This window comes from Arvicola amphibius, chromosome 9, assembly GCF_903992535.2.
Source record: "Arvicola amphibius chromosome 9, mArvAmp1.2, whole genome shotgun sequence".
NCBI classification, from domain to species: Eukaryota; Metazoa; Chordata; class Mammalia; order Rodentia; family Cricetidae; genus Arvicola; species Arvicola amphibius.
Genome location: NC_052055.2, coordinates 103,311,287 through 103,334,924, shown reverse-complemented (window position 1 = coordinate 103,334,924; position 23,638 = coordinate 103,311,287). Strand labels below are relative to the sequence as shown.

The 23,638-nt window shown below is 51.1% G+C and overlaps 1 protein-coding gene across 4 annotated transcripts in view; it reads left to right on the top strand.

Moving 5' to 3' along the window:
* Positions 1–325: 325 nt before the first annotated feature.
* Positions 326–23,638, top strand: part of Pald1 (phosphatase domain containing paladin 1) — a 62,425-nt gene continuing 39,112 nt past the window's right edge. For 3 of the 4 annotated variants that reach the window (XM_038342439.1, XM_038342440.1, XM_038342437.1), the window contains exon 1: positions 664–775. The gene's annotated coding sequence lies outside the window, so the exon portion shown is untranslated. Of the gene's footprint in view, positions 438–663; positions 776–23,638 lie in introns of those variants that run through there. The other variant, XM_038342438.1, reaches the window with a different exon arrangement.

Below are 23,638 nucleotides of genomic sequence, written 5' to 3'. Positions count from 1 at the left end.
CAAACTAACAACCTGCTTTTAAAGGGGCCCGTCCTTGGACATCTTGAGAAGCTGAAGCTCAGAGACGTCAGTCCCCTATCTCAAGCTGCACAGGAGAAAGGCCGTTTCTGGAGCCCTGGTGTTCTGCACGGTCTGGAGAAGCAGAGAGGGCAGGTGGAAACCAGGGACTACCGATATCTGGGGACCTGGAGTTGGTGAGGGGGTGTGGCGCCACCAGCCTGTGCCGCTTTCTCCAGCCAAGGAGGTTGGAAGCCAGCCTTGGGTATCTTCCAGAAGGAGCGGAGCCGACAAGGGAAGAGGAACTGGCTTCGCGGGCAGTGTTTCCCGCCCCCGACTTTTTCTCCAGGAGCAAAAGACAGACGGAAGAAGCTGGCCCGGAACGGAGCTTTCTGGGAGTTGCCGCTGAGGCCGGGGGATGCCTTTAGGGACGCGGTGGGGTGAGTGTGTCTTTAAGTTTGCGCCCCCTCCCCGTGGGGCGGAGGCCGAAGCTGCGGCTGGACGGGCTGGGAAGAGAATGACGGGTCCCGCCCGGGCGTTGGGGTGGGGTGGGGAATCTGGATTCGGGGCGGGGCTCCGGGGATTATCCGGGGCTCGGTGGCCGCAGGCTGACGGGGTCTGCCCGGCCTGGACTCTGCGGGAGCTGCCTCCGCCCCCGGATGGGCTGGGAGGGTGGGCGGAGCTAGCTGGAGCCCGCGCGGGCGCTCCCGCAGCCCGCCTCGGCGCCGGCAGTCCCCGGCCGCAGAGCGCGACGCTTCCCCGGAGCTGCGGCTGCCAGGTAAGCAAGCGTGGGCTGTGCCGAGGGTAGATTGGGGTCCCTTGACTTGGGGCGGAGGCGTCCGGGACACCCAGGCCTGTCCCAGGCCGGCGCCACTGTGCTCTCCCAAAGCCCGTGCTGCTCCTGGGTCGAGCGCAGGTCGATCCCGGGTTCAGCTCTGTACCCTGGCTTCCCTCGGAGCGGAGACAACGTGGTCTGGTAGTACCCTCTCCTCACTGCGGGGCCTGGAAATCCTCCCGGCCAGCTGGGTTTCCGACGAAGTTAGGAGACATAACTGGGTCGCGATCCGGTTATGGGGTCCCCGGACTTATTTTCTGGGCCCTTGAGGCCCAGGGACAAGAGAGCAAACTCAGGGGCCTGGCAGGCACAGGCTTTGGTTCTCTGCTCTATTTGGTCTCTTCTGAGCCTGGGTGCGAGCGTGTGCATGCAGAGTGTGTGCTTTCATGTGCCTGTGCATGTGTGGTGTGTGTCCATCTGTCCTCCTCTCATCAGGCTTCAGAGGACCCCCTGAAAGGACATGGACTCTTCAGAGAAGGTACAGCGCATTGGAGACTGACTTTTCCAGGCTCTTGTAGTGTCCAGAGTGCTCTTGTTTTGGAAATCAGATGCTCCAAAAGCCTCCTGGTCCGGGCAGGCTTGAGGCATCTCTGCTCCGGCAGCCACAGCCACCGCCAGACCTTGGCTGCTCACAGCCAGTGGCAGAGCACCTGTGAGTTGTGGGCTCTGAGCCATACCCAGACAGTGTGGGAGGACTTGGAAGGACTCTGTCCTCGCGTGGCTCTGCCCTGCAAGGGAAGACGAGACAGAAACACACTGGCCAGTTCTCTGATAGGGAGTTTGATATCAGCCCTGAGCTGGTAGCAGTAGAAGAAAATGCCAAGAGGCTACTCATGGGAATTACAAAACACACCAGTACTGCATGGGTACTGGCTGGGGTGTCCTGAGACTTTGCACACAGATGTGTTTCAGTGTCCTGGTGGAGTCAGTCCCACTTTCCTTGTTAGCAGTACCAAATGAATCAGGACCTCTTTCCACCTCAGGGGCGGGCAAGTGTAGGAGGGCCTGCAAGACTTCCTGCTTCTGTGTGTCCACCCCCACCCCAGATTTTGTTTGCTTTGGGGGGGGGCGTCTAAGGACCCATTTGTTTTCTCCACTCAAATGGAGCACAAGTCTGGAGCTGCTCCTTACGGGAGGAAACCCTGACTTCCTTTTTGAAGAGCCTCCATCGTGGGGACTGGAGGGGAGGGTAGGAGGCCTTGGCCAGACGCGGTTTCCTGTGAGGGCAGACAGGCCTGAGGTGGCCCACTTTGCTCCTTTCTCCAGTATTAGAGTGGACAGGGTGAGGCCTGGGGCAACTCTGACCCTACCTGTTAGGCCCTGCAGTATCTAGGACTCTGTTCAGTCCCTATTGTCCCTTATAGGCTTCTACTTTCCTACAACCCTTTGGGGAGGTGGCAGTGTACCGGTGTCTAAGGTCTTGGCGCTGTCCTTCTAGTGGGAGCTTCCCAGTCTCAGGTGGGAGGGCACATGTGGACCGTCAGGTGTATAACATCTGGGCAGACACAGGGAAGAACTGGACATGTTTACCTGAGAACAGGCACAAATGGGAATGGGCACTTGAGGGGACAGGTGTGTGTGTGAGCATGTCCAAGAAGACTAGCCACAGATACACTTATAGACAGGCTTGTCCCCTTGGGATCGCAGGTGTATGAATGGGCAGACAGGTGGGCTCACTGAAGAACAGACATGAATTGAACGGACGTTTGCAGATACAAGACCCTGGTTCTCAAGGTTCTGAAGTACCTAGGTAGACATAAAGCCAGCTGTTGCCCTCAGAGAAACACACATACTGGCCAGAGGCCCCTGCTAGTCAAGGCTAGCATCTTGATAGCTGCAGATGTTGAGATGTGGTCCCAGGTGAATGTTGCTATGGATATGACAGCCTAGCCAGGCATCATCTTGTTTGGCGTGGAGGGACAGGATCTCAGGTGCTGGGTGGTGGTATGACTTCCTTCCTTCATTGTGTATCACAGGCTAGCTATGAACTCACTGTGTAGCCAAGGATAGCCTTAGCCTCCTGATCCTCCTGCCTCTACCTCCTGGATGCTAAGGGTACAGGCATGCACCACCATCTCCAGTTTATAGGGTGCTGGGAATGGAATCTAGGGCCTTGTGCATACTAGGCAAACACTACCAACTGAGACCCAGCCCCACTGTGGATTTATTTCTAGACCATTTTGGGGATGGTTAGAGGACGCCAAAGGATTCAGTGGTTTTACTCTGAAGGCCTGTCCCCTCAGTTACAGGTCTGAGTGTCTGCCTGGGGCACCCGCAGAAGCTTCTTCAGCCTTTGGTGGCATTCTTTTGTCTCTCCGGGACTTTCACGAACTTTCCAGTTGCACTGTGCATTGCTTTAGCTGCTGCCTGCCCCAGAGTCTGGCTCATGGCTTCTCTGTTGAACTTAACTGAAATCCTTGCACCTTCAGGCGGTTGCCTCTGTATACCACTGGGGGTTATGTGGAGGGTCTGGGATGAAAGCTGTTTCCCTTGACTTGGACCGAGCAGAGTCTCCCACGCTCTGGCTGCGCTCATGGCTCCTCTGCCCAGCCTGGCACCTTGGAGCCAGCCCTGACCCTGATACAGCATGACACCGAATGCTTGCGTGACCTTCCATGGTTACTTAACATCTTAGTTGCCTCATCTTTAACCTCAGCTCCCTGGAGGGTTAAATGGGGGACAATTCATGGAAAGTTAGTGACCTTCCATCAGACAGGAGGGGTGCAACCAGGACACCCCAGAGACTCTTTGGCAAAGCAGGTGCTTGGCTAGGAGCCTGGGCAAGTAGGGCATGTAGGCACTGGGCACATCTCTGTTGGAAGTGGCAGCCCCCTCTGTCCTCCCTCTCTGCCCATAGCCCCTCCTTGTCCTAGGGTCCTCTGAAAAAGGGTCAGGAAGTGACAGGCTGGGCGTGTGGAGTCTTGGGCTTTCTGCCTGCTGGGCCTCTGGGAGGGGAGCCAGTGGCTCGCTAAGAATAGCCCCAAATCATGGTTCTGGCCTCCCGGTGGGCAGCATTGCCCTTGCCTCTCCCTGGCTCAGAGCAAAGCGCTTGGAGACAGGCTTTTCATGTTTCCTGTGGCCAGCATGGCATAGGGATGGGCCCGGGAGCAGGGAGCTGCAGGCCCTTTCCTGCAGCTGGCTCTGCCACTTTGCTCAGGCCTTTGTCTGGGACTTGGGAAAGAAAAAGCGAGTGATAGCCTTTGTCACTTGCAGGGCTTCCTCCGCAGGGTGTCCTGATAGACTCACACCTGACTGTTTTCCCTCGATTTAAAGAATATAGTTCTGTAGCGGCTCCGCAGGGTGTCCTGATAGACTCACACCTGACTGTTTTCCCTCGATTTAAAGAATATAGTTCTGTAGCGGCCTGTAGCAGGGTTCCTGTCTGAGCTCTGTGACCCTCAGCAGCACACTTCATGTCTCTGTGCCTTACTTTCCTTATGTCATGGGTTAAGGAAAGGGGTAAGGAAAGGGATTCTCCTGTAAGACCGTCACAAGAGCATCAGTTGTGTTCGGAGATGACTGGAGACTGTCTGGCTCACAGGGCGTGTTAGGGGGACAATGGGTGCTGTAGCCCCATTGTGATCACGTTTTCCAGCAGTGGTGGCTGGTGACACCAGAGAAGCCAATGATTGCACCATGTTCGGCGGGGGCAAGAACCTGACGTCATTTTCATTTGGAGGCTTCCGTGCGGGTGCCATCTGAGGTACAGAAAATCTAACAGTGGGGAATATGGCTCAGCTGATAAAGTTGGATCTCATGCGAACACAAGGACTAAGTCCCATCACTAAAACCCTGCATTATGACTGCCGTCATGTGCAGTGCTGGGGGAGTGGAGACGAGGATCAGTGGGGCTTGCTAGCCAGCCCACTAGCCAAACTGCTGAGAACCAGGTTCAGTGAGATACCGATTCAAAAAATCATAAAATAGAGAGCGATTTAGGGAGACATCCAACGTCAACCTTTGGTCTTTTGCATGGTCACGCATGTGTATGAACACCTGTGTGCACACACAGATGAAGTACAAGTATCTATGTAGAGGTGGATTAGGCTCTAGTCACCTAGCACGCAAGCAAGGCACACACATGAATTATACCACACACCATTGGGGCCCACCGTATGCATGCTGTTGCTGTCTGTGGTTGGAGCTTGAGGGCATAGTTTGCCCGGGCAGTCAGTTGGTAGGCTTGGCAAAGGTTAGGTGATTACCCCAGCAGAAGGTCTGGTAGGGTGGAGGTGGAATGGCCCCAGCTGTTTATGTATTTCCCGACTTTCTGTGGCGCAGGGATCCAGTCTGGCCTGGAGCTGGGGCAACTCTCTGTAATACACATGGGTGTTGAGCATCACTGGGTCGCTGGGAGGAGCTCCGTGGGCTCCCAGCGCTTTCTTCCCTAAGGAGAGAACACTTGGAGCTGGATGACTGTGGGCCTCCAGGGGGAGAGTGGCGAGTGTCCTGAGATGGCCCGGAACTCTTCTTCCACTTAGCCCCGGCACCTGCCTCCAGGCGGTACCGCTCCTGGGCTTTCCCTGCCCCAAAAGAGGACATGGACACTGGGGTGTTTTGGAAGATTGTCTTTGGAAAGTACAGAGGGGAATTTCCTTTTTCCTGGACCAAGAACCCCACCACTGAGTTAACCCTTCTCTTGCTGGTCCCTAAGTGGTCAGTGGATGTGAGCCCTTGGACTGGTACCGGTAGTGACAGAGCGCTCCATCTTGGGACCCTTCTGCTTCTTTTCCAGGGTAACCCTCCACTAGCGTCTCACTCTTGTGGTGGGACATAGGAGAGCTTCAAGCCAGCCATTGGTCTTCAGTGTGGGTTAGCTGTGCTCTGGCTTCCAGGTTTTCAGTCTGTCCTCATGGCTATGGTCCCTGCAAGGGACTGGGGATGGTGGCACTCATGGTCCTTTGGAGCCTCCTGTGAGTGTATCTTGGCCTGACTCACCCAGGACCTGTCAGTAGGCTCAGGGTTCCAGGTGCCCATGACAAAGGGTCACCTGAGGACATCAGTTCTTGGGCTGTAGAGAACTGTGGGCAGGCTTCTCCTCTGTGGGTTTCTGCTGGGCATCAGCTTGGGTGATGGTTCAGTTGTCTGCTCCGAACACATGTTCTCATCTGCAGAATGGGTGGGAAATTTCTTCTCTGCCTGCTTTTAGAGATTGCACACATGCCCGCAGTGGTGGCACACACCTTTAACCTCAGCTCTTAGGGGGCAGAGGCAGGCAGATCTCTGTGAGTTCGAGGCTAGCCTGGTCTACCGAGTGAGATTCCAGGACAGCCAGGGCAACACAGCGAAATCCTTTGCCAAAAGAAAGAAAGAAAAGCACTTTACTGATTGAGTTATCTCTCTAGTCTTGCCTTTTGTGTTTGTATTTACACCCCGCACTCATGAGTGTGGGCATTTGTGTCATATGTGAGTGTGTATGTGTGAGTGTGTGTGTGTATGTGTGTGTATCACAGGACAGCTGTGGATGTTGGTCTTTGGATTGTGCCTTGTTTGAGGCGGGGGCTCTTTGTTGACTAGTAACAACCCTTCTCACAGGAGGAGCCCTGGGATTACAGATGTGCCTTGCTGTGTCTGGCTTTTACATGGGTTCTGGGGATTCGAACTCAGGTCCTCATGTTATAGAGCAACCACTTTATCAACTGAGCCATCTCTCTAGCTTTCTCTTGGTTGTGTGTGTGTGTGTGCGCACATTTTCCCATATGTAAAAGCAAAGAACCTTTATTTTATACAAGTTTTCAAACTCGGTCTCTTTGTGTATCTAATGTATTAGAGTTATTAGAGAGTCCCGAGCTCAGTTAGAGTTGGGTTTTTATAGTAGTAAATGTGAGGGGTTGTTTGTGTTTTTGAGGCAGAATCTCATTTTTATAGCTCAGGCTAGCTTGGAACTCATTAATTGCCCAGGTTGACCTTGAATGTTTGGCAGTCCTCCTGCCTCAATCTTCCAAGTCCTGGGATTACAGGCATGTGCTACCACATTTAGAAAAAAAAAATCAATTCCTTTCTAATGACTTTTCCTTGACCATAAAATGAGCTGTTTTAAGATACATGAGATGGCTCAGTAGGTAAATGTGCTTGCTCCAGGCCTGACCAGTCATTAAAATAGACGCTTTTGGCCTGCACACACTGCTTGGGTGTGATCGTCCTGGAGGGGCTCAGCTAAAAGGAATATAGCCCCGCAGAGGGCAGTTGGTGGGGTGCACAGGAGAGCCTTGGGGTCTGCGAGGAGGAGCAGGTGCAAGGTTTTCTGCAAGCACCAGAGACTGCCTACTTAGTCGGCTCTTTTTTAGGAGTGCTTGGTCAGGGCCTCAGCCCAGGAATGCTTTCTGGCATGTGTGTGGGTGGAGGGCTGGGCGCGTGGATATCACTACAAATCCCTGACAGGCCGTTCTGGGGACTCCGAATCTTTGTGCTCACTTCCTCCTTGAAATGGGTAAACACAACCCTCGCCCTTCTGCCTGTGAAGTTTTGATGTTCCCATAATTTTATAATTCAGTGTCATGTCTTAACACTATTTTGTGAAGTATTTCCCAGGTAGGAGTCCTGGGACTCAGATGGGGTTGACTTGGAACTCAGGACATCAAAGGGGGATGGGAAAGAGAGTGGGTAATTCACATGTCATTCAGCTCAGTTGCTTCTAGTCAGTATATTCACATTATATTTGGTGGCACCCGCCACCAAAGTCTAATTATACAGCAATTTCATGAACCCTGGAAGACACTGTCTTAGTTAGAGTTTCCATTGCTGTGAACTCAAAGAAAACATTTAATCAGGGTGACTCTCTTACAGTTTTAGAGGTTCAGTCCATTATCATCATGGTGGGGAGCATGGTGGTGTGCAGGCAGATGTGGTGCAGATGTGGTGCTGGCTACGTCTTGATCAGATGGCAGGAGGAAGTGGACTGTGACACTGGAAGGTATCTTTTTTTTTAGATATTTATTATGTATACATTATTCTGTCTGTGTCTGCAGACCAGAAGAGGGCAGCAGACCTCATTACAGATGGTTGTGAGCCACCATGTGGTTGCCGGGAATTGAACTCATGACCTTTGGAAGAGCAGGCAATGCTTTTAACTGGGAGGTATCTTGAGCATAAGGAAAGGTTAAAGCCCGCCCCCAGGGTGACATACTTCCTCTAACAAGGCCACACCTATTTCAACAAAGCCACACTTCCTAATGGTGCCACTCCCTATGAGCCAATCAAACTACCACAGATGCCCTGTACTATTATTAGTAGTATCTGCTCACCCCAACCCGTGAGTCCACTGTCTGTCTCTGTAGATTTTCTAATCCTGAACACTTCATATATCTGTAGTCATACCGTGTGTTTTTTTCCTTTAAGATTTATTTATTTATTTTATGTATATGAGTGCTCTGTCTGCATGTACACCTTTATGCCAGAAGAGGGCATCAGATCCCACCATACATGGTTGTGAGTCACCATGTGGTTGCTGGGAATTGAACTCAAGACCTCTGGAAGAGCAGCCACCACGTTTTTGGTTTTTTTGTTTTTTGTTTTTTGGTTTTTTGGTTTTTTGAGACAGGATTTCTCTGTGTAACATTCCTGGCTGTCCTGGAACTTGCTTTGTGGATCAAACTGACCTCGAACTCACTGAGATCCTCCTGCCTCTGCCTCAGCCTCAGCCTCAAGCGCTGGGATTACTGGGATTAAAGGCATGCGCCACCACGTCCTGGCTGTGGGTTTTTTTTTTTTTTTTTTTTTTTTTTTGTAGATTTTGATTCCCAGACAGAGTCTGATATAAATCAGACTGACTTTGACTTACTACGTAACAGAGGGTGACCTTGAACTCTCTATTCTCCTGCCTCCATCTTTCAAGGGCTGGGATTATAGGCAAGTACCATTTTGTCCAGTTTTTGCCGCACTGGAGATGGAACCCAGGGCTTCATGTCTGTTAAGAACATTCTACTGAACAAGCAGCATACCAGGCCCAGATTCCTACTTCAGAGAGACAGAGAAGTACTTGTTGGTGTACATTACCCACGTTAGAGTGTAGCTTCCATAGACGTAATAGACCCAAGGTCCTGAGAACTCAGGTTTTATTTAACTTGGAAACAAACATGAGGTGCATTGAGTAGCTCTCAGTGGTGGAGCACTTGCCCATCATGCCTAAAGCCTTGGGTTCCACCCCTAGCATCCTCAAAAAGCAAACACCTATAAAAACAGGACTACTAAGGTTAAGGATGTTAGAAAGCCAGCCACCTGCAGTGAGCCATGCTGGTGTGGGGAAGTGGGCCAGTCTCAGAGGTTGCCAGTGCTGGCCAGCGGGCAGAACACTGGGGCCTTGGCCTCTCTTGCCGTTGCCCCTGCTACCTGGACTGTGTTCAGACATGCATATCAAGGACTTGGGGCTGGGTGTATGGACTGGGGTAACCAGACCTCCCAGTTCAGCCCACATTGCCCATGAGTGACTCTGTGTGTCTGTCTCAGTAGGTCACCCTGAGCTCCTGGCTGGCCGGTTTGTTGGCTTGCCGATAAGGGCAGAATAATGGCCACTATTGAAGTCGTGTGTAGCGGTTCTTCAGCCTGCTACTTGTGGGAGTCAGGACTTGGCACGGCAGCCGCGGGCTTTGCCCAGGGTGCACAGATGCTCTCTGCCCTGCCAGAGTCCAGCCTGCTTGGAAACTTGGCCCTCTCAGTCAGGCACGGTCATGCTCCCGTGGGGGTGAGGTGGCCTGGTTCTCCCTCCCCGCTGCATGTTCTGACTTGAGCCGGTCTTTCTTTGTGCTGTGTGTGATGCTGTCATGTGGCCTTAATGGAGGAGGAACTGGGCTGTGAATGTGGAAACAAACCCCAGCCCAGACTGCAGAGCAGTACAAGATAGTCCTTACGATTAGGGTGTTTTCTTTCTTTCTTCTTTTTTAGTGTGTATGAGGGTTTACCTGTGTGTATGTCTATGTACCATGTGTGTTTGTGGTGCTCATCCTGGATCCCTGGAATTGGAGTCACAGAAGGTTGTGAGCTGCCGTGTGGGCTCTCTGGGTCCTCCACGGGAGCAGTCACTGTTCCTGAGATGGACCTGAGCCTTTTTTCTAACCTATGGGCATTGGATTCTCTTCTGTCTTCTGAGGACCGTGAGATGCCCAGGAGTGAATTGCTGGCTGGAATCCTTCTTTCTCCAAGAAGGAAGTTGAGGAGCTTCCAGAAGGCCTGTAACAGGAAGCAAAGTGTCACTCAGTCTATCAGACTCCCTAGACTTCCCCACCCCCACCCTGGCTGCAACTTCCAGGTCAAGCAGGAATGGGGGAGGGGAGGAGACTGCTTCCTCCCTCCTCCTCTGTCCCCTTTCCCGGGTCCCAGCAGGGCAGATGGTCAGGCTTGGGTTTGCCCTTGTCTTTGTGTGTTTGTCCGTCTGTCTGCCTGTCTTTCAACAAGTTCTCATGTAGCTCAGGCTGGCATCAGACTCACTATGTAGCAGAGGCTGGCCTTGAACTCCCAGTCCTCCTCCTGTCTCTAGCTCCCAAGTTCTAGATTCCATGCACCAGCAGGGCTGGTGTATATGGTGTTAAGGAATGAACCAGGGTTTTGTGCATGCCAGGCAAACACTCTGCCAGCATCCACAGCCTTTCTAGAACAGTCTTGTCTTCTCAACCAGAAACTCTATGCCCATTAGACACCAACTCTTCAGTCTCTGGAAGCCACTGTCTTGCTTCCTGGCTCTGTGATGGACTAACTGCTACGGGGTTGGGGGGCGGGAGGGCAGGGCACAAAGTAGAGCTACATGTGTTTCTGGCGTATTCAAACAGCGCAGAATACTTAGGGTTCCTCCGTGTGGCAGAACCAGTCAGAATTTCCTTCCTTTTTGGGCCCTAATTGTTCTTGTTTTGTTTGTGAGAGTATTGTTACGTAGCCCAGGCTGGCCTTGAACTCGGGATTCTCCTGCTCCTGCCTCCGTGTGACTATTCAGTTTTTTTTTAAAGATTTATTTTTATTTTATGTGTATGCATGTGCACTATGTATATGCCTGGTACTCACGAAGTTCAGAAAAGGGCATCAGATCCCCTGGAACTGGTTACAGATGGTTGTGAGCCACCATGTGGGTGCTGGGAATCTTATCTGGGTTCTTCAGAAGAGCAGCCAGGGCTCTTAATTGCTAAGCCATCTCTCCAGTCCAATTTAACAATTTTTGGTGCAGGGGGGCATGACACATTTGAGGACTGAGTGAGGAGCCAGCACCGGAGAAGAGGCTGCCAGCTGCCGTGATTTATGAGGTGCCACCTCTTCCCTGTGAGCTCTCTGCTGTCGTCACCTGACAGGTGAGAAACTGGCTCAGAGGCGTTCATAACGTGGACAAGGTCACATTGCTGAGTCAGATTTGGAAGCCAGGTCTACCTGACTGGACAGTCTGAACTCTGCATCCCTGACCCGAAAGTAGGCGGCTAGGTCCCTGCCTGGAACCCTTCTTGTCCCTTCTCCCATCTGGAAATGGAGCCAACCGATGCCCATGGGGAGACAGTGTCTTTTCAGGCTCAGGTGCCCCTACTTGGTGCAGCTGCTGTGGAAATCCCTTCTTTGTAGCAGCCCCAGAGCCAGGCAGGGCCCTGCAGCAGGTGGCCCTCAGAGCCCCCAGCACAAAACTAGCAGGGAAGCCCAGCCCCGGGTGGCTATAATGCAGGATGTTCCCTCTTGGCAGGACTTTCCCTGAACAAACAGTGCCAGGAGCTTCAGGATGGTGGGGACAGATAAACAGGAAGAGGAGAAACCAAACCCCATCTTCCCGTGCAGCCTGGCGCCCCTCCCTGATGCTCTCTTGGCCTAGAGTTAGGAAGGGAAGATGGGGGTCTGGGGACTGGGCTTAGCCTGTCCGGGCCCTAGGGTTATGGTTTGTCCCCGTGGGTGGGGTGAACCTACATTAGGTGGCACTCGGGTCTGAATTTGGTGCCGGTGTCACTCAGCTATGTTTGCTGGCCTGTGGGGTATAGGTGACAACAGCACAGTGGCAAGTGTGTATGGAGTGCGGGCTGTGGGCACACAGGTGGGTCTGGTAGGGATCATCTCAGTCGGGCTGGGCATCATCATTATTTAAAATTTTTATTATTTACTTTTCTGTGTATGTATTAGTCAGGGTTCTCTGGGGGAAGAGAACTGATAGAATGAATCTGTGTCTATATCTCTCTATAAAGGGGACTTATGCGGTGGTGGCGCACGCCTTTAATCCCAGTACTCGGGAGGCAGAGGCAGGTGGATCTCTGTGAGTTCGAGGCCAGCCTGGTCTACAAGAGCTAGTTCCAGGACAAGCTCTAAAAAAAAAAGCTGCAGAGAAACCCTGTCTCGAAAAACCAAAAAAAAAAAAAAAAAAAGGGGACTTATTAGAACTGCTTACGGGACAGAATGAATCTGTGTCTATATCTCTCTATAAAGGGGACTTATTAGAACTGCTTACAGGCTGTGGTCCGGCAAGTCTCCCAACAGAAAGTCCATGAGCTGGGCGTCTCAACTGCTTATTAGTATACCTTGGAATCCTGAAGAAATAGGCCCTATTACCAGTCAAAAGAATGAGCTCACCAGCAAGAGTGAGGGCAACACAAAAATGCAAACACTTCCTTCTCCACGTCCTCTCATGTGGGCTGCCACTGGAAGCTGTGGCCCAGATGAAGGGCAGGTCTTCTGACCTCAAATGATCCAGTCAAGAAAAGCTCTCACAGGTTTGCCCCGCTGCTTGGGTCTTAGTTGATTCCAGATGTAGTCAAGTTGATAGTCAGGAATAGTCAAGTTGACAGTCAAGAATAGCATAGCCACCACAGTGCATGAGTGCTTTGCCTGTGCACCACATGGTTGACTAACCCAGAAGGACCGAGCTCTTCAGTCAAGGCTGCAAAGGTGCTGGTGCTGGGGCAAAGGGTAGAATCTAGGGGCCTGCCCACCCATCCAGTGCCCTAATCTGGCTGTTGTCGGGGGGTGTAGAGGGTATAGACCTGGCCTGAGCCTGGTCTGCTGTTGGCTATGGGAATTCCTTAGATGTTGGAGGTGGTAGCATGAAGGGGCCAGGCCTCAGGTATAGCAGGCTTTTTCTTTTGGGCCACCAACCAGCTCCCAAATCATGACTTCTTTTGAAGACTTATTATTATTTATGAACGTTCAGCTTTATCTTATGCTTGTCCCACTAGCTCTTATAACTTAACCTGTTTTCCTTCATCTATGCTTTGCCTTGGGACTTTTTACCTTTCTTTCCTTCTCTATCTCTTACTTTTACAACTTGTGGTGTCTGGCTGTCTGGTGGCTGTCTGGCTTCTGCCCCCTCCCCCCCCCCCCCTTGTTTCCTTCTCTTAGCAGATACATCAGCAGACCAGAAGAGGGCATCGGATCCCATTGCAGGTGGTTGTGAGCCACTATGTGCTGGGAATCGAACCCAGGTCTGGAAGAATAGCTAGTGCTCTTAACCACTGAGCCTACTCTCCAGCCAGGTGTTTCCTTCTCTTTCTCCCTCGTTCTCTCCTTCTTTCTAGAGTCCTCCTTCTATTTATTCTTTCTGTCCAACAGCTCCGCTTATCCCTCTTCTACCTAGCTGTTGCCTCTTCAGCTTTTTATTAGACCAATCTGGTGCCATCAGCAGGCAGGGTGAAACAAGTGCAACACATCTTTACACAATTAAAGAAATGTAACATCTTTGACATTGTTAACAAAGGCAGCAGAAGCAAAGGGAACACACCTTCACATAGTTAAAGTAATAGCCCCAGCATAAACAAAGTAACACATCTTTGCCCAGCTAAAATAATATTCCAGGACACTTGGGTTCCCTGTTCCAGAGCAATTTCATATCCTTGGTAAGGTTCCTTCTCATGGGCTTCCTCCTCTTCTGTATGGCCACCTGAAGGTGACTCATGGCCGTAGCCATGCCTCCATACTGTTGCTGAGCCTGGGCGGTGCATCTCACCAGCAGAGTGACACCTGACATCTTGGTTCAGTGCTCACGGCACTTGGGGTCCACCTCCCACCCTCGACTCTAGTCCTAGAGACCATGTGATTTTTTTTCCAGGAGGCTCGGCACAACGCTGAACACCAGTCCGTGTTGTTCCTTCTGGAAATGACACCTTTGTTTTCCTTTCCAGGCTCAGGTCCCTTGCTTCCTTCAGGAGCCGTCCTTGCTAGATAGTTAGCGTCTCCCTGACTGCAGCTCGGGGTAGTGGTAAAGGTGTTGGAGACGGAGACTCTGGCCTCCTGTCAGCCTCTTTGCGCCTCAGTTTCCTCATCTGTGAACTGAGATGGCTAGCTGTCGGGGAGAGGAGAAAGCCTGACTTCTTCCCCTGACTTGGTGTGAAGTTGACCAGGACTTGGAGAAACATGGCCTTCTCAGGGTTAAGTCCCTTCCATGCCAGAGACGGAAGCAGAGAGGACAGAGTGTGAAATGAAGTCACTTCCCTGCCCAGGGGGCTGCCCTGTGCTTGGCTTTTGCAGTAAATCCTATTTCCTCCTCGGCCTCCGTGTGCCCACACACTCCCAAGCTCCCATGACCCCGTGGGTCACTAGCAGGTGGGGGCTCCTGACGGAATGCTGGCCTGTCTTTCATCCGGAGAGCTCGCTTCCTGTCTGAATAAGCCATCCACCTTTCCTGAATTCCATCAGTGGGGTCTAAGGAAGCTGTGTGCTTGGTCTGGGGCTACATACATATGAGGCCTTTAGTGTGAGTAGAGGAAGCTACATGGCTACCCTTGGGCCCCAAAATTTCTTCTGGGGAGTCTGGACTGCCTGTGTCAACAAGAACGCTGACCTGGTCAGGACAGCACTGAATGACCTCATTTAACTCTCAGTACCTTGCAGGAAATGGGGTGGAGAGAAGCAAGGCTGTAGCCAGGCCTCTGGAGCAGGACATCCCTGGCAGAGAAGCCAAGTCTTGCTGGCTTCAGGGTCCTGGTTTTTCCTACAGGAAGCTGTTTATGAGTCTGTCCACGGTACTTAAGGGCGGGCCCACTTCTGGGGAAGGCACCAGAATATCTTTGGCTATAAAGTTGATACTGAACCATGGCTGCTCGCCTCCATGGCCTTACAGTGTATGGAGTATGTCTGTGGTTGGAGAAAAGGAGAAAATAAGACCGGAAGCGTAGCTCCACGGAGAAGGTAAATTCCTTACCTTTGAATGCGTGATGCGAAGGGCTCATTCCCAAGCACCACAAAAACCAAACCAACCAAACAAACAAACAAAAAACCCTCAAGTAAATCAGAGAAGATGAAAGTGTTTGGAAAAATCATCTGGGATATTCCTGCCTCCATATACCAAGTCACTAAGAGCATTTTGAACTGTATCCTCACAGGCGTGTGCTATGTGTGCACTCAGCCTTTGTTTCAGTTTTCCAGGGCCCTTTTTCGTCTGCCCGTTTCTACCTTTGCATTCAGTGGGCTGTGAGCTGCTGCTTGGTTCAAGTGCGTGGAGAAGGCTTATCATTCCATCGATTTGTGGGTGGAATGGGATGTTTTAGTCACCTGGGGACAGTTTTCTTTGGTACTAGGTAAAAAATACTACCAGCAGTAGATTTCGTGTATTTATTGTAGATAGGGTCTCACTGTGTAGTGCTGGTACCTTGGAACTAGAAAGGTAGACACTTTGAATCAGAGATCCACCTGCCTCTGCTTCCCGAGTGCTGAGAGTGCCAAGCAAGCCATGGTATGGGCTGAAGGTTAGAGGGTAACTTTTTGGACTTGGTTTTTTTCTTTCTACCTTCTGGGTCCTGGGAACCAAGCTTAGGTCATCAGGCTTGATGTCAAGTGCCTTTATCCCCTGAGCCAAGTTGTTAGCACAGGAGCAGATTCTTAGACATGACCAGAGAGTCTATAAACATTGGTGATCTTTCTCTGTTAGACCCCAATCCCAAGAGCATGCTACATTTTAAATGGCTTTTTTTTTTGTGACTTTGTAACATCAGGTGCAGGCCTTGGGGGAGGGGAACAGTGGCTCACTAGGCAGGAAGACACTGACCCCACCCTTCACCCTGGAAACAGGGTCTCCCTATGGCTTCGAGCTCAAGAGCCATCCACCTGCATCTCTCTCCTGAGTGCTGGGATTAAAGGTGTGCACCTTGGCACCTGGCAGATCTTTTGAGGAAGGTTCTCGAGTAGCCCAGGCTGACCTTGGAATTCCCTGGGTAGCCAAGGATGGCCTTGGACTTCTGGTCCTCCTGGCTCCACCCTGCAAGTCCCAGACCTGGACCCCCACACACAGTTTATGCAGTCTTGGGTATTGAACCCAGGCCCTTTGGCATGCTAGGCGAGCATTCTACCTGTTGAGTCATGTCCTCGGCTTATCAATTGCTGTGAATATTGCATTTATCACCTGAGTAATTGTTATGCTTTGAGAACCTGTGCCAGTCTGGTGTTTCCCATTGAGCTCTGACTTTATAAGTGGCCGCAAACCCACTCGCTCCCCTCCCTTTTGAGAACTACACTGTTTTGTTTTTTTCTCAAGTGAAAATGCGTTCTTTGGACCAAAAAGGTCAGTTTCACTCTGGCTCCTAACCAGGTCTGGTACAATATTCTTCCAGACTGCTCTCACACCGGGGTGAGCAGCTGAACTGGGTCAGCACATAGTTACTGAAAAGCTGTGCCTCTGGGTAGCTTGCACTGCGTCATTGAGGACACTCTTAGATGATACGGGTGTGTGTGGTCACAGTGAGAACACAGGCCATTCCGTGTGGGGCGCTGGCTTGCTCCATGCCATGGCTGTGGCATCTTACCCACCGTGGCTTTTGCTCCACAAAATACCATTCCATCAAGCAACATACTGTCACGTGTGTTCCCGTCTGGGCGACCTGGAATGAAGATATTGGGGACCCTGGGCCCTGAGAAGCATGATTTCAGAATTGCAGTCCTATGACAGGTGCCTGTGTCTGTGCCGTCTTGGTGGCCACTGTACATCACCCGTTCCTATTTTTTTCCCCCTTCAGATTTACTGGTCTAATTTCAATAGCAATTCAGACATTTTTCTAGCCCATCATCTTCGTATGTGTTCATGTGTGTATGTATGTATATGGACGGGGTATACGTACATGTATGCCAGTCAGAGGTTGGCATAGGGTGAATGTCTTTTTCGATTACTTTCACTGATTGAGTTAGTCTGTCTGGCTAGCAGCCTCCAGGGATCTGTGTCTCAATATCCCTGGTGCTGGTCTTAAAAAAAAAAAAAAAAAAAGCCTAAAACCAGGCTCTTTGATGTGGATGTTGGGCAATGAACTCAGGTCCCTTTGCTTGTGCAGCCAGCACTCTACCCACGTTACTGTGTCCCCAGCGGGTCACAATTTTTATATTGTCCCCTAACAACCCAGATAGAGCACATTATACTGTCTGGTGTTAAAAATTCATGTTTTGGTTAGTTGGGATTGTGGTAGTTTCAATGTAATTGGCCCCCATAAACTCATAGGGAGTGGCACTGTTAGGAGGTGGGGCTTTGTTGGAGGAAGTGTGTCATTGTGGAGGTGGGCTTTGAGGTCTATATGCTCAAGCCACACCCAATGGCTTAGACCACTTCCTGTTGCCTGGGAGTCAGCTTCTTCAGCAGTACCTTGCCTGTGTGCATACTGCCATGTCCCACTGTGATGACAGTGGACTAAGCCTCTGAAACTGTAAGCCACCCAATTAAATGCTTTCCTCTATAAGAAATACCATGGTCACGATGTCTCTTCACAGCAGTAGAAACCCTAAGACAGAGGTGATGCAAACTTGTAATCCCAGCATTTAGGGGTGGAGGCAGGAGGATTATGTGTTTAAGGTCATCTTTGGGTACATAGTGAGTTCAAGGACAGCCTGAGCTACATGAGACCCTATTAAAAAAAAATCAGGACTGAGGAGATGATTTGTCAGGTAAGATGCTTGCTATTGCTGATAAGAGGACTGTAATTTGAGTCCTCAGTACCCAGTGCTGGGTGACTGGGCTGCCTGCTTGGAAGACAGAATCTTGGAGTCTCTGGAAGAAAGCTGGCTAACTAGACTGGTTAAACCAGGAGCTCTGGGTTCAACTGACAGACCCTGAGTCAGTGAATACAGTGGAGATCGGGAGCTCTGGGTTCAACTAGCAGACCCTGAATCAGTGAATACAGTGGAGATCAGGAGCTCTGGGTTCAGCTGACAGACCCTGAGTCAGTGAATACAGTGGAGATGGGGAGCTCTGGGTTCTGCTAACACACCCTGAATCTGAATACAGAAGAGGGTGAGTGAGGAAAATCCCTGATGTCACTATATGCACACGTGTGCACATAGACAGTCACGCTTAACCACACACACAGACTCTTGAAAACAATAACAACCAAAGTGAAACAAAATATTCCCTTCCTAGATACAGACACACAAAAGACAGCAACAAAAGATTAGCTTGAACTTTCAAATAACCGCTGGGAGCTTGACTACGTTTCTGGTGTGCATGTGGAGGGTGCAACTTGGCCATTTTTCTTGCTCTGATGAGAGGTAGGAGGACATGACTCAAGAGAAGAGGCCCAGGGGTCTCAGGCAGCTGCGGGCCCGCACGGGTGGGGTGTGCTCTCAGATGGGATATCTACCCCTCTGGGGTCAAAGCCTCTGGACTCTTGTGTTCCTTCCTCGCCGTTCTTCTCAACTGTGTGGGATTCAGGGCTGAGCATACCTCTCTGCCTGTCATTTTTAATGGGTAGTTACATGTGGTGGCCCTCTGTGGTACAGGCACTGTGTTACCCACCCTGGGCTAAAACTGCATCTTTCTTATCCTGTTAATTTGTTAATTCTCACGGGAGGCTCCTATGAGTCCAAACTTCTGTTCTGTGTTCCTTCAAGAGACCCCTCTGTGACAAGCCCTGGCCAGACCCTGGGATGTATCTGAAGGCTAACCCCAGCCCCTGCCTACAGAGACTTGGGAGACCCCTTGGGAAAGGACAGAAAGCTTCCCTCAGTCTGGATAGGAGCAGAGGTGCTCAGCAGGAAGATGTGGAATGAGTGAGAGCAAGCCGGCTGGAGCGAGGTCCTGTGTCTTCCCAGCCTGGCCGGGCCTGTCAGCAGAGAGGCCACCCACCAGTGGCCAGGATTTCCAAGACTCTGTTCCTGCCTTGCAGTAGGATGTTCCTCTGCTCCATATTTCTGTTATTGATGATCTGGGAAGGCCTGTTGATGTGGCTGTTCCTGGGACAGTGAATAGTGCCTGTGTTGGTGTCTTGATGCAGTGTGGGTTCTGGGAGCCATAGGTAGGTGGAGGCAGCTGGCCGGCTCAGGGAAGTTCTTCCTTGAGTCTCCCCAAAGTCTTTAGATGGGAGACTGTTCTCGCTGCTTGCTGGACACAGGTGTGTGTCCCATAAACGGGTCTTCCCTAGTTCTGGGCAGGCAAGCAAATAACGAGAGAGGTGCAAGGGACAGGTGGGTAGGAGTGGCCCCATTCTCCTGCCCACTGTTAGAGTGTGGGCGGGTCTCTGGCCACCACTGGGCTTCCATTTCCTCCTCTGTAAACAGAAAACAGAATGGAGTCTCAAATGCACCTTTGGCTCCAATTCTAAGGTACACAGTGGTGCTCCCTAAGAGGGAGTCTGACTCTACTGTGCATGTTCAGACGCATTCATGTTTGTGCCTGTGTTAGGAGTTGAGGGGCAAGGTCTGGGAAGGAAGGGGACAATTTGCACCCCTGCTCTAGGGATAGACCTGAAAATGTGTGTGTGTGTACACATGTATGTTGTGTGCGGGAACTAGAGCCAATCTTGGGTATTGCTCTTCATCCATGCCTACTTCTTGTAATAGTTAAAAATATTGACTAACACCGGGAGTTGGTTGTGCACACCTTTTGATCTCAGCGCTTGGGAGGCAGAGGCTGGCAGAATTCTGAGTTCGAGGCCACCCTGGTCTACAGAGCAAGTTCCAGGACAGCCAGGACTACACAGAGGGACCCTGTCTCAAAAAACAGACAAAACAAAACAACAACAAATTGGTGTGTGTGTGTGTGTGTGTGTGTGTGTGTGTGTGTGTGTGTGTGTGAGACTGAAACATCTTCCCAGTGGTCCCTCCCCGCCCTGAAAGCTTTATGACTCCACTCCAGCCCTTTGGTCCCCCAGCAGGGGAACCCTGTAGCTTGGTGACTTCCCTGTATTTGTTCTGAAGCTGGGACAGATGTTTCCTGCAGCTGGCCACTCACTCAGCCACTGTCCTCAAGATGGATCAGCCTATTTTTAGCTCTATTGTTAAGGCCTGGGTATATGCGTCCAGGAGCATGTGGGAGGCTGTGGCCCTGGAAAGGACACTCCTCCCCACACCCCTTACCCCGACCCCCGCCCATCATGCTCTGCCTCCCGGACTTCCCTTGAGAAGTGAAGAGGCTTCTCAGACACTGAGCTCTGCCCATTGGTTTGTTCCACTTGCTGAATGGGACCATAGTCCTCTGTTCCTCATCGCTCTGGAGCAATAAGAAAGGCTTTGAAACTCCTCTTATCAGGGGTTCAAGCCGGTGGGCTGCTGTACTTAGAAACACCAAGTTGGCTGTGTCTGGGTGGGGGGTGTGGACTGCAGGGCTTCTTAGAGGTGATGGAACATGGGCTGAGAGTGGCAAGGCTCGGGGCGTTTTCTAGTGGCTCTGGGTGAATGGGGTGGAGGGAGCGAGCGCAGGGTGGCACGCTGTGTATGGAACCCAAGAGTACGAGAGCACAGACGCAGGGAAGGGTGTGTGTTCTGAGAGGCAGGATTGGAACATGAGTGTAGTCAGCTGCCAAATTTATTTATTTTTTGTTTGTTTTTGTTTTGTTTTTTTGAGACAGGATTTCTCTGCATAGCCCTGGCTGTCCTGGAACTCACAGACATCTGTCTATCTCTGCCTCCTGATGCTGGGATTAAAGGCGTGCACTATCACACATCCTGACCAATGCCGAATTTTGAGATTTTTTTTTTCTGTTTTTGTAGTTAAGTTGCATAATTTTGGAAAGTGCACTTTGCAGGTGACGGCCTTATGCCCCAGCATCACACACAATGCATGTCTGCATGTCAACCTGCAAGCTTCAGGTTGGACACCGCCATGTAGCCCGTGATAATTCTTCAACAACTGTGGCCCAGAGAAGCCAAAATAGTAGGACATCCCTGCTAGAGTTTCTTCCCAGGAGCGTCTCTGGAGCAGGTCTAGGGACTAGGGGCTCGACAGTTCTGCCCTGAACCCAGCTCAATGGCTGTGCATGGGGATGACTGCACACTGCACTGTTGGGAGGCATTGATTTTGCACGAATGAATGATTCAACTGTCGCATGACTGAAAGCCACCCACCTGGTCTGTCCCCTCACTGTCCATGTGGCAACAAAGGTGGCCTACAGAGAAGGCTAGGCTGACCCCAAGGCCTGTCAGGACGTCAGGGACGAGGGTGTGTCAGTGTGTAAAGGCAGCTGCTGCTAATGATGCCAGGACCCATTGGTAGGAGGAGAGAAGGAGAGAACCAGCTCACACAAGTTGTCTTCTGACCTCCACAGGAGCACCGTGGCATGAGAGTGCCCCACACATACACAAAGAAAATAAGTTTCAAAAAAGTTTCGTTGGTAGCCGGGCAATGGTGGCGTATGCCTTTAATCCCAGCACTCGGAAGGGAGAGGCAGGTAGATCTCTTGTGAGTTTGAGGCCAGCCTGATCTACAGAGTGAGTTCCAGGATAGGCTCCAAAGCTACAAAACCTGTCTCGAAAAATAAAAACAAAACAAAACAAACAAACAACAACAACAACAAAAAAGTTTCATTGGACACGCATGACACACTTTTAATCCCAGGCCGGCAGAGCTCTGTGAATTCAAGGCAGACCTGGTTTATATAGAAATTCCTAGGCCAGCTAGGGCTACTGAGACCCTATCTGAATAAAACAAACAAACAAATACGTAAATATAAAAAAGAAATGAAAGCAAGTCAAAGCTGAGAGAAACCTATGGGGCTTTTCCAGTTACCCTGAGGCAACTGCAGTCTGGTTTTACCTAGAATCTTGGGCATGGGGTGAGAAGGGGGTGTGTCTTATTATTTGATTTTTTTTTTTTTGAGACAGAGTTTTGTGTAGCCCAAGATAGCTCCAAACTTGGTAGATAGCTGAGGATACTCTAAACTCCTGACTCCACCTCATAACTGCTGGGATCGCAGATGTTTACCACCGTACTCCATTTTTGTGGCACCGAGGGATGGAACCCAGGGTCTCATGCATGCTAGGCAAGCACTGCTCACTGAGCCACTGCCCAAGCCCTGGAAGGGGTGTTTGCAATGCTAGACAAGGGAGGCCACGGGGTTGGGAGGAGTGGGAACAGATGCTGGGAGCCCAGTTACTGGAGTCACAAATGGAGCTTGAGAGTAAGGTGCTGCTGGCCCTCTGAGGTGGCCCCCAGGTGGCCTTCAGGAAAGTGGGCAGGTGCTGACCTCATGGGTCCCCAAGAGAGTCTAGATTTCTGCTGACCCTAAAGAATCTGGACTGTCTCCGCCCTGCTGTCTGAGGTCTCCAGGTAGTTGGTTCCTTCCAGTGCTCAAGGGCGCTGCAGAGGACAGAAGCTGAGGGTGCAGCTGCTTCACTGGAGCCCCCTGCTCCGCTGGGAACTGCACTGCCTACTACTAGTTCTATCTGGAGCGGACTGGCTTGGCTGGGGGTCTCTTTCTCTCTCTCTCTCTCTCTCTCTCTCTCTCTCTCTCTCTCTCTCTCTCTCCCTGGTGACCGCTTTTTTTCTTTGTGGGGACTCTCATGACTTACAAGGGCTCCTGGAGGGACAAAGAGGCACTGTGCAGCAGGGGACATGATACCTACTCAGAACTTTCTAGACCCTGCAGTTGGTTGTGGAGATTAACTGATGGTAGGTTCATGTCTATGTCTCTCCAGTTTTCCCCCAAATCCTGGGGTGTGTGTGTGTGTTGGGGGGGCAGATCACGTGTTCTGTGATCGCCCTCTGCTGTGACTCCCTCCACCTCATACCCTGAGAACAGACTTACAGTCTGCAGCTCAGCCTGCCCACCAGCAGGGAAGGTTGACATTCCTGTGACCATCTGGTCTGTGGTCACTGAGGGTCCAAGCCTAAAAATAACAAGGCACATTAGTCAGGATTAGATTTGTCTGTAAGTCATAGGAAAAGCCAAATAACAGGAGTTTATACAAGATGGAAGTTTATTTCCCTGTCCCTGTCTAAGCCCAGGGCTTTGTAGATCACGCCTGCTGTGGTGGCTCTACTCCATAGTTTCCTCAGAACCTTGGCTGGCCTCTGTTCCTAGGCTGCGGCTTCACGAGCTCAAGGCTCAACATGGCTGCGAAATGTCTGCTGTCATCTGTGTCCCAGGTCACAAGATGGAAGAAGGGAGGAGAAGCTCTCATAGGGAAGGATTCTGGAACTCGGCCTGTGATGCTGTTACATCCCTCGGCCTGTGATGCCCTTACATCCTGTTAGCTAGATTTTAGTCACATGGCACAGGTATCTAAAGATCTTGGTCCTGGGTAGCATTGTGGTTAAGTAGTCATCCCTGCCCTTCCTTGGGGAGGAAGGCATTCTGGGGATTTAAAATAATTTAAACATATTATTTATTAGAGAGAGAGAGAGAGCATGAACCACAGAACACAGACAGTATACCCGTGGAGGTCAAAGGACGACTAGGAGTAGTTTTTCTCCTTTACTATGTGACTCCCGGGGCTCCAACTTGGGTCCTCAGACTTGGCAGCAGGTGCCTTTATCCCTTGAATCGTCTCATTGGCCTGACTGTGAGTGTTTTGTTCAGATTTAAGGCTGAGAACCTGAGTGGAAGGCTCGGAGTGTGCAGGGTTTCCCACAGTCTCCCAAGCAGGTCAGTCTTGCTTTTGAGGACTAGCGAGCCACGTTCCCTCATGGCTCAGGCTCAGAAAGACCACTAGCTGAGCATGAACTTAGGTTTGCTT